Source organism: Bombyx mori, chromosome 27 (genome assembly GCF_030269925.1).
Source record: "Bombyx mori chromosome 27, ASM3026992v2".
NCBI classification, from domain to species: domain Eukaryota; kingdom Metazoa; phylum Arthropoda; class Insecta; order Lepidoptera; family Bombycidae; genus Bombyx; species Bombyx mori.
In genome coordinates, this window is record NC_085133.1 from 8862963 (window position 1) to 8872913 (window position 9951).

Genomic DNA, 9951 nt, shown 5'->3' on the forward strand with positions numbered 1-9951 from the left:
TAATGACAAAGCCGTGATGGTTCGAGATTGTGCTCCACACAGCAACAGCACCGAACGAATCTTCGGTCAGCGCACAGAAACGAATTTTCGGTCAGCGCTCAGCATGAATCTTCGGTCAGCGCTCAGAACGACTCTTCGGTCAGCGCTCAGAACTAATCTTCGGTCAGCGCTAATAACATAGACTAGTTGTAACTGTAATCCCGTTCAATTCGTTTAATATAATTTGATAAGTATACTAAATTTTGCGTGTAGCGATCTATCTATGTAGTCGTAATTTACTTTTCGATATACAAAATTCCAACGGATTCCAGTGGATTCCAAACTGTTTACATACCATATAATAATATGTATTTCTTATTTAATCGGAGAGATGCAACTTTTTTTATTGCCTTTGAGGCGGATCAGCATACGGCCCATCTGATGGTGAGTGGCTACCGTCGGTCAAGGACGTCAGCAACACCAGGAGCACAAGCAGATCATTGACTAAAATCCTATACCAGGAATTAATTTACAAAAAAAATTGCAATTTCTCGACATACACTTTTTTTACCTTTAGTGACATAGTAGTTTAAAAACTAACGCGGGTAAATTTAGTGCATTTGCACTTAAAATCAATTAAACTCATCCGCATCCAAAAATGTAATGCAAGAATCGAAAATGAACCTCCTATAAGAGTACCTATCGAATAAGCTCAATCGCGTAGTGTCCCTACGCCGTAGCGCCGTAGCGGCTACGTAGACATTGCTACTTCTTTCCTATTGTCCGGCCGCTAAAAGACAGCCAGCGTGACAGGTCGTAATCGAACGGCAGATGTAACTTTGGAATCACGTAAAATATACAATAAAAAAATATGCATCTTTCCTAGTAGTTAACGATTAAAAAACCCTCAAGTAAATGTAAACTTAGAACTTAGAACTTATATCTCAAGGTGGGTGGCGCATTTACGTTGTATATGTCTATGGGCTCCAGTAACCACTTAACACCAGGTGGGCTGTGAGCTCGTCCACCCATCTAAGGAATACAAAAAAAAGATCTCTTACAGACAACCAGAACGGACAAGAATCACTTTAAGACAACTTTCTACAAAATTTTATTTTGAATCATTCATTCAATAACTCTCTAGATAGCGGGGTAATAGTTAAATCATTTGCTACGACATCGCTGACGTGGCTTGTAGGGTCGCACGCACACAGCTCCCGGAGACGTACGTAATCAGCCGTGTAAGTGTAAAGTGTCGTCCTGTTAGGCAACCCTACCGAGACAGGATCACCCAGCGTCCTGTAAGAGATTTAAAAAAGACATATCAAGGAGTGAATGGCTATTCGGTTTAAGAGACATTTTTGAAACTATTCAGGAGAGTTGAAAGTTTAAAATTTTGAAAATATATGAAGACAAAAAAAAACTTCTTCAGCTAGGTATTTGAATGCAGTAAACTTAATTGAAGTTCAATTAAAAACATCGAACTGTTGACGCTGCTAATACCAAATAAAACGCACCTTTAATTACTTTTGTAATTGTGCTTACTTAAGTAAAGTAAGTAATTAATAATTAATTTTAATAATAAAATAATAATTAGTAATAGAGTATTAAGCGGTACGCAGCGGCTTGAATCTGCCGGTGGCATTGCTGAGGTCCATGGGCGACGGTAACCACTCACCATCAGGTGGGCCGTACGCTCGTCTGCGTACAAGGACAATAAAAAAAAAATTAGAAAAAAAATTAAGCCAATAGGCATACATGCAATAGGCGTTCTTATCACTAAAGGCGGCCTTTACCAGTTTTTTCCCCCTACCTATTCGCTGGTAACCTAGGGAGCTATTCCCGCTACAACTGGACGGGTAGGTGAGCTCACGGGCTCAACCTGAGAGAATTTGCTAACACTAGCCCTAGCAAGAGCAGTGCCTCGCAGAATCTACTACCGGTCGGAATCGCGACCAGCTTAGAAAAAGATCCGGCGAGAAAGCCAGCGGGCAACCTCTACCAGACAATTGTTTTCAGGTAAACCGAACAAACAAAAACAAGTCAATAGAATTAAACATTCCGCCGCGTATGTGAATTGATATTTGAGAGTTCTGAAAGCAATTTAAGATTGAAGCTATAGCAACTGTGACCTAGTTCGCGGCGTTGTCCTAATGAAATTAAATTTTACTGGTGATAGGACCTCTTGTGAGTCCGCATGGGTAGGTAACATCAACCTGCCTATTTCTGCCGTGAAGCAATAATGCGTTACGGTTTGAAGGGTGAGGCAGCCATTGTAATGCTTGAGACCTTAGAACTTATATCTCAAGGTGGGTGGCGCATTTACGTTGTAGATGTCTATGGGCTCCAGTAACCACTTAACACCAGGTGGGCTGTGAGGTCATCCACCCAACTAAGCAATAAAAAAATGTATTAGCTATATTTCTTTGATTTTTCTACGAATTTAGTAATACATTTGGTGTCGTAATATCGAGAAATGAAAGACTGTTTGGCTTAAGGGATACTTTATAATAGACGACAACGTTTTATTTAGTACCAGCTGACCCGGCAGACTTCGTAGTGCCTCAACCGACAAATAAAAGATCTAAACTTTTGTATAAAATAAACTTAAAACAAACAAAGGAATCCTTCCGATGGGAGATACATCAAAGGAAAAACAAAATTGCTATTTTTATTTAATTCCAAGCATTTTCATATTAATCTACCTTTTAAACCTTCTCTGGACTTCCACATATAATTCAAGACCAAAATTAGCCAAATCGGTCCAGCTGTTCTCTAGTTTTAGCGAGACTAGCGAACAGCAATTCATTTTTATATATTTAGTATTAGCATCAACAGTTCGATGTTTTTAATTGCATTTTAATTAAGTTTACTCTATTCAATTAACTGAAGAATAATTTTTTTGTTATGATATTTTTATCCAATTTTAAACTTTAAATGGCTCTCGTGTAAAGTTACAAATTTTTATTTATTTATTTATTATTTGTGGTCATAGGTTAACAAAGATTAATAAGTTAATATTAATAAATGTATCACTATGTCCTGCTAGTAAAGCGTACAAAAAAACCTGTCGCTAAAACCAAATTACTTTCTGCCCCTCGATATGTGAATTTTAAACTGTTACTCCCAGAGAACGCTATAAGCATGCCATAGACGTGGACACGCGTCAAATTCCTATACATTTCTAAAGTTACGGTTCTCGTATTATAGAACTTTCGGGGTGTTTGACCGGCTATCGTTTTCTTTCCCAATTCGAAGTAACCCTGAAATTTCTCGGAATCATTGTGTGATAAATAAAACTTTTGCAAAAAAACAAGCAATACCGAAAGATATTTTCATTTATTTCTCGTTGATAATGTTAAAGTAATTAGAGAATGAACTTATGGCGGTAGGACCTCTTGAGAGTCCGCACGGGTAGGTACCACCGCCCTGCCTATTTCTGCCGTGAAGCAGTAATGCGTTTCGGTTTGAAGGGCGGGGCAGCCGTTGTAACTATACTTGAGACCTTAGAACTTATATCTCAAGGTGGGTGGCGCATTTACGTCGTAGATGTCTATGGGCTCCAGTAACCACTTAACACCAGGTGGGCTATGAGCTCATCCAGCCAACTAGCAATAAAAAAATATTTTCATTTATTTCTCGTTAGTAATGTTAAAGTAATTAGAGAATGAACTTATTTTAAAAGTCGATTAACAAAATACCGAACTTTGCTTTCGAAATGAAGGGAAAAGAAATGCCGATCGAAGTCAAGGCACACTTGCTTTTAAGCGGTTTCCAGAGCCCGTGGTCAGCATAAAGTCGTGCGCGCGTCTAAAGATTATTCTTATTTTACTAATTTATATTATTATCTCTTTCTCTATATCCCTCCACATTCATAGGTAACGCTCTCTTACCAACCTCATTTTCATTTCGTCTCATCACATGTCCATACCAGGTGCCACTTTCAGACTTCCTCTAAAATGTATATTTATATAAAAAAAATTCGAAATGTAGAAATAAAAATAAAATTTTAATAAATAAAATGAACTGCTTTTTTTAAAAAAGATTTTGTATTACTAACACTTCATATGAAATTTAATTCTGAAATAAAAGTTTATTATTATCATTATTAGTCCGAGTCTCCGCTTTCGCAATTTTAGTAGCAAGTATAAATAACAAATTAATATAGTATGCTCCTGCCAATAGACACAGCCCGCTGAGTTTCTCGTCGGGTCTTCTCAGTGGGTCGCGTTTCCGATCCGGTGGTAGATTCTGCGAAGCACTGCTCTTGCTAGGGCCAATGTCAGCAACACATCCGGCTTGAGCCCCGAGAGCTCACCTACACGCTAGGGTAAATCTGAAATAGCCTCTCAAGGCTATCAGAAAAAATGCTCTTTTTTTATTGCTTAGGTGGGTGGACGAGCTCACAGCCCACCTGGTATTAAGTGATTACTGGAGCCCATAGACATCTACAACGTAAATGCGCCACCCACCTTGAGATAAGTTCTAAGTTCTAAGGTCTCAGTATAGTTACAACGGCTGCCCCACCCATCAAACCGAAACGGATTACTGCTTCACGGCAGAAATAGGCGGGGTGGTGGTACCTACCCGTGCAGACTCACAAGAGGTCCTACCACCAGTACACATAATTATAACTACATAGTTCCACAGTTTAATCTTGCGTTTTTGTTATTGTAGTTAGGTATATCATTAGTGTATTAGTATTTTATTAGTGCGGTAGTACCTTATTAATCATACTGAGTGTCCACGAAAAACTGTAAAGAATTTTCGAAATAATCATCATTCTCCTGCCCTTCTCCATAGTCACTAAGGGTCGGCGCAACATGTTTTTTCCTTCCATACTCCTCTATCATATACCATTTCTTTGCTCACTCCCCTCTTACACATATCGGCTTGCACGCAATCCATCCATTTCTTCTTAGGTCTACCTCTTCCTCTATATCCTTCCACATTCATAGTTAACACTCTCTTGCCAACCTCATTTTCATTTCGCCTCATCACATGTCCATACCATCTCAAACGCGCACTTCTCAACTTCTGTGTCACAGGTGCCACTTTCAGACTTCCTCTAACATAACAGGTTGGGGAAAAAGTATTTTCGCATTATAGTATGTATGAACTTGTAAATAAAATCTCTTTGGCTATACTATTTGTATCTGGCTGGTTTTGGTATCATTAAAAGTTTAAATTTTAAAGAAGATAATCCCAAATTCAAATTAGGATAATGTGTGATATTTATTTATTTATCGTACTATCAAGATGAGTGAATCTAATGAAGAAATTCGATACATTTTAAAATTTTACTACAAAAAAGGTAAAACTGTAACGCAAGCCGCGAAAAAAATTTGCGATGTTTATGGACCTAGTGCAGTGTCTGTGAGAGTAGCACAAATTTGGTTTAAGCGTTTTCAATCCGGAAATTTTGATGTTAAAGATGCACGTCGCTCTGGTCGCCCTATTACGGATAAAATGGATGCCATTTTTGAAAAAATGGAGCAAGATCGGCATATCAGTAGTTACGACGTAGCTGAAGAACTGGGAATTGACCACAAAACAGTTTTGGCACATTTCTGAACTCTACTGCGAACAACTGATGAGATTAAAGCAAGAAGTTGAGAGAAAGCGGCCGGAATTAATCAACAGAAGGGGTGTGGTTTTTCATCATGATAACGCTAGACCTCACACATCTTTAGCCACTCAGCAAAAATGAAGGGAGCTTGGCTGGGAGGTGTTAATGCATCCGCCGCATAGTCCTGACCTTGCACCTTCAGATTTCCACCTGTTTCAGTCTCTTCAGAATTCTTTAGGCAGTGTCAGGTTAACATCACGAGAGGACTGCCAAAACCAATTGTCGCGGTATTTTGATCAGAAGCCCTAAAATTTCTATAGCAATGGTATCATGTCCCTACTTACAAGATGGCAAAAAGCTATCGAACAAAATGGTACCTACATACTTTAGTTAAATGTAAATAAACTATATTAAAAAATGTTGGAAATTTTCTTAAAAAATGCGAAGAAACCTTTTCCCCTATTATATATTTATATAAAGAATTTTCGAAGTGTCGAATTTCATTTAATGGCAATAAAAAATACGCAAGATCAAACCATAAAAGCGGTTTTAATAATAAAAAATATATATATTTAGGAGCGTTTGAAATCGCTTGCAGAGTCCTTATAAAGTAACAGAGCACATAATACGTACCTACGCCCGAACAAAATATGCCAACCCTAAATAATGATAAGAACAGGGAGAAAAATCAATACATTCAAGTCACATTAATATTGTACAAGCAATGTATTTATTTCCCACAAATTATTTATTTATAATTGTAATTTAATTACGTATTTTTTGTATATAGACATGTAATCTAATAGACAGCCTATTGTAGTCCAAAATGAAACGGGAAAAACGAAAAAAGATACCTGACAATTGACTTTAATACTTTAATAGTTTAAGCTGTGTTAGTAAAGTTCAATGCTTTTATCGACTGTTGTAGATAGACAAGCGAGCTCACAGCCCACCTAACATTAAGTGATCATAACTATAACCCACGTTAAGCCATGAAGTGCACGTCGAAATTGTAAGAACTATAATGCCTGATTCCTCACGTCAGGCATTATTTTTTACTGGTGGTAGGACCTCTTGTGAGTCCACGCGGGTAGGTACCACCACCCTGCCTATTTCTGCCGTGAAGCAGTAATGCGTTTCGGTTTGAAGGGTAGGGCAGCCGTTGTAACTATACTTGAGACCTTAGAACTTATATCTCAAGGTGGGTGGCGCATTTACGTTGTAGATGTCTATGGGCTTCAGTAACCACTTAACACCAGGTGGGCTGTGAGCTCGTCCACCCATCTAAGCATTTTTTTTTTTATTAAAGGCAGGATATAGCAGAACAACACTATTATTACGAATGAGACAGCAGGACAACACTATTATTATGATGAAGAAGATGAGGTTCCATCCTAGACGGAACACCCCCTGACCCGTATACTGCATCCATTCAAACTCTATAAGCTCGTTACGCTTGTTGAGAAATCAACAGAATAAAATCACATTGAGTTGCAAAACTTGTAAATACTTAATAACCCTCGTATCGCCTACGGCTTTAATCATAATGAATGGACATTCTAAACAGCGTCGTGAAAGCATAAAAACAAAATAATTAAAAATATACAAAATCTCGTGTTCGGAGATAAGTACGAGCGACATCAAAATACATTTCTTTTTTTTTTTTCTAAAACTATCTACTATCTCATTCCCCCTTCGCCCCCTTGCACCCCTTCGCATGTGTTTGCGTGTGTGTACATTCCAACTCACACAGCGGCCCCTCTGCTTTCACAGTTCTAATTTTTCGGGAATTTAGGCCATATTCGTAAATATGAAATGGAAAAAATATTTCGCGTTTAATTGGAATGTCGGCCTTATTTCGATAAGCGCAAGGCATGTTTCGGTCTGAGGGCGGGTTCGAAAAAAAATTACTTCATATGTCGTCCTTAAGACGGAGCGCCGCGCGTTTCGTATGTGTGTTCGGAACAGAAGTGGAGTTGAGTCGGTTTCGTTGTCAATTTAAATTTAATTGCATTTTTTTTTCCAAAAATCTGTTTCTTCTGCATCTATTGTGCTAATTTCTTACTTTAAATTAGGTACAAAATTAACTGCTGGCTTAGGTACCACGGCTGACAAAAGAATAGGTTATACTTGACGTCACACCAAATCAATAGGTAATTTCTATATATAAAAATGAATTACTGTTCGTTAGTCTCGCTAAAACTCGAGAACGGCTGGACCGATTTGGCTAATTTTGGTCTTGAATTATTTATGGAAGTACAGAGAAGGTTTAAAAGGTAGATAAATATGAAAATTCTCGGAAGTAAATTGTTTTCCTTTGATGTTTCCCCCGTCGGCCGGATTCCTTTTGTTTGTTTTGAGTTTATTTTATACAAAAGTGTAGGTCTTTTATTTATCGATTAAGACACTAAGAAGTCTGCCGGGTCAGCTAGTACACTATAAATGCAACTTTAAGCACGCATTAATATAAGGCGATGACGATTATAGTCAATGGTAATAAAATATGTACTGAAGTAATACTAACATATTTTATGTTAACTCAAAATAAGTCGTTTTAACCAAAGGAACGGTTTTCAAAGCCATTTTTCAAAGAATTGAAAGTCGATGTCAGCATACGTCGTGAAGTGTATCCGTCAGTTTAAGTCTGTGCTAAGCAGTGGAGCTTATAAAATGCATTAAATGCTTATAAGCAGTGGTATGCGGTAGGCAGCGGCTTGGCTCTGCCCTTGGCATTGCTGAAGTCCATGGGCGACGGTAACCACTCACCATCAGGTGATGGTATGGCCGTATGCTCGTCTGTCTACAAAGGCAATTAAAAAAAAAAACTGAAGTTCGTTTATGTTTGAGCAAGATTTCATTTCTATTTCGACTTCTAGAATGCTCTCTTTACGCTCTATACATTAATGATAAGTTATTTTCATGGCAATTTATAAAAGTTGCTATCGTCTTAGGAGCTCTTGTGAGTCCGCACGGGTAGGTACCACCACCCCGCCTATTTCCGCCGTGAAGCAGTAATGCGTTTCGGTTTGAAGGGTGGGGCAGCCGTTGTAACTATACTCGAGACCTTGGAACTTATATCTCAAGGTGGGTGGCGCATTTACGTTGTAGATGTCTATGAGCTCCAGTAACCACTTAACACCAGGTGGGCTGTGAGCTCGTCCACCCATCTAAGCAATAAAAAAAAATCACCAAAACCTGCTTTTTTGGCTCTTTTCTAAAACAACACCCTGTGTTAGAAAAGAGCCAAATTAACAATGCCAGACCAAGGAAGATGTGCGTACTGTCGATACGAGTTATACGATCGCTTCATGTCTTCATAGTTTATCTATATATGTATATATTCAAACATTTATAAGTACGGTTATCAGTCTCTGGTGTGACAACACAGTGAATCCTAAATTGGGGCCGCATGATCGTGCGTGATTTGTTTCCAATTATTAAGTTATTAAATTTAATATTTTGTTTGTGTGAAATCATAATTTTATAAAGAAAAATGTATGTAGGTACATTGTTAATAGCATGTCAGAGGATTGTTTGTCGATTGATCGCTTCCATGCTTCAAAAAAGAAACGAATGCTGGCATTGTGTTATTCCCCCCGCCCAATTAGTCTAATGCCGTCTTTGATACAAAAAAAATTTATTGAAATTAGATAATAAAATAACGATATCATATCATAGAGGCTCCGGAATGTTAGTCGCGAAAACAACAATTTTTTTATTTTTTTATTTTTTTAGTAAAACTGAAAACCGTCGTCTCCACGCCATCCTGTGTCCATCACCGCGCAATATATATAGCTCAAGCCGTAGCTATGCGAACAAATATATTATATTTTCCTATATGTTAGTTCCATCATTTATACTTTATTACTGTATATACAACTATCTGTGCACGATTCTGTCTGTCCCTCTGTAACGTTTCGTTAATGCTGCTGACGTATCCTGTAACCGGACTGTTCGTGAAATTACTGATATTTATATCTTAACGTTCTGGTATAGAACTGCAAGTTCAAATATGGATATAACAACTCATAGGAAAGTCCATACTGGTATTATTAATGTAAAAAGTGTGTTTGTTTGTTTGTCTATCTTTCTTCGACACATCGATACGAAACAACGCATTGTTTTTTTTTTTTTGTAACAGTTTTAGGTCTGGACATGTTTTACCACAAAAATAAACCTCATTCACACAGGAAACTGTATCTTTAGAATTACATGAGACTTTAGACAAAATAAAATACACTTATCGTCGACCGTGCGGACGAAGCCGCGCGTAACTGTTAGTGCTACAAAATGAAAAGTCTGGTAGTGATCTCTGATCCCTGTGTTTTGTGTGAGGTTTATAATTTCTGCCCCATAGACACATCCCAGTCAGTTTCTCGTCGGATTTTCTCAGTGGGTTGCTA